This window comes from Orycteropus afer, unplaced genomic scaffold (assembly GCF_000298275.1).
Source record: "Orycteropus afer afer isolate SDZICR_OR568_19922 unplaced genomic scaffold, OryAfe1.0 scaffold00049, whole genome shotgun sequence".
NCBI classification, from domain to species: Eukaryota; Metazoa; Chordata; class Mammalia; order Tubulidentata; family Orycteropodidae; genus Orycteropus; species Orycteropus afer.
Genome location: NW_006921636.1, coordinates 11,531,184 through 11,532,936, shown reverse-complemented (window position 1 = coordinate 11,532,936; position 1,753 = coordinate 11,531,184).

Genomic DNA, 1,753 nt, shown 5'->3' with positions numbered 1-1,753 from the left:
ATAGTTACCTCCTCCCAGTGTCCATCCCTTCATACTCTTCTGTACCCTGAGCTCTCTCCCTGTGCATAAGCAGCCCTTCCTTCTCCCATGATTGTTCTCTCCAGGGCGTGTGTAAGATGCAATATTTTTAATGTCGGTTCTCCCCATTGGCAATACTTGTACAGTCAAAATCCTATTAGGATTTTTTGCATAGATCAACAAGCTGATTTTAAATTTTATATGTAAAGGCAAATGAAATACAACAGCCAAAATAATTTTTAAAAATAACAGCAGTTCTTGTGAACTCAAGTTAATAAAGTTGTGAACTCACATTATCTGATTTCAAATGTTATTCTAAAGCTACAGTAGTCAAGACAGATTATAAGGCTTACTGTAAAATAATCAAGGCAGTACAGTATGGGCAAAAGGGTAGACATATGGATCAGTGGAACTCAATAGAGTCAAGAAATAGATCCACACATATAGAATCCATTGAGTTTTGAGAATAGTGCATAGGTAATTCAAAGGGAAGAAGATTGTTTTTTCAACAGACTGTGTTGGAACAACTGGCTCTCCGTAGGCAAGAGGAAAACCTTGTTCCATACCTTGTACCATATTAAAAAATTAACTCAAAATGAGCCATACACTTAAATTTAAAAACCCAAAACTATAAACCAGAACACAGGAATAAGTCTAAGACTTTGGGCTAGGCAAATATTTTTTAGATAAATTATCAATATGAAGACTGCAACAGAAGATATCCCTCCAGGCTCTGAAGACATTAAAATGATAATAAGGAATTACTAGGAAGATGGTACAGCCATGGGCAGCGTTTTGTTCTGCATGCATAGCGTCACCGTGAGTCAGAGCTGGCTCTGTGGCAGCCAACCACAGCAACAACAGCAGGAATAATTCTACACACATACATTTGACAGTTTAGATGAAGAGGACCAATTCCTCAAAAAGCACAGAGTCCCGAAACTCACTCAACATGAAACAGATAATTTGGATAGCTTTAACTATTAAAGAAACAATGTTAGAGTTGCATTTGTAATTAAACAACATGGGGTTGAATTTGTAATTAAACAACACAGAGTTGAAGTTGTAATTAAAAAAATATTTACATTGAAAAATCTCCAGGCCCCGATGGTTTCACCAGAGAATTCTACCAACATTTAGAGAAGAATTAACACCAATTCTGTTCAGTCTCTTAAGCAAATGGAAGAGGAGGGAGCATTTTTCAACTTAATTTATGAGACAAGTATTATTCTGATACCAAAACCTGCCAGTAACGGAACAAAAAAACAATACTCCTATTTCATCTAAGTTATCAGCTTTGTGGGCATAGAGTTCTTCCTAATATTCTTTTGTTACCCTTTTGAGTTCCATGGGATCTGAGTGGCTTCCTTTATTTCTGATAGTGATAGTTTGGCTCTTTTCTCTCTCTGTGTCAGTCTTGCTAGAGGTTTGTCAATTTTATTGATCTTTTCAAAGAACCAACTACTTTCGCTTGCATTGATTTTATTTTCTTTTGGGTTTATTTTGCTCTTTTGATTCTAGTTTCTCAAGGTGGGATTTTATATTTTTGATTAGAGACCTTTCTTTTTATTGTAAATATTTAGTGCTATAATTTTCCTTCTGAGCACCACTTTAGCCACGTCCCACAAATTTTGTTATGTTGTATTTTCATTCAGTTAAATGTATTTTTAAACTTCCCTTCCGACTTCACCTCTGATTTTGGAAACTTCCATGGATTGTTTGTGTTGTTGTTGTT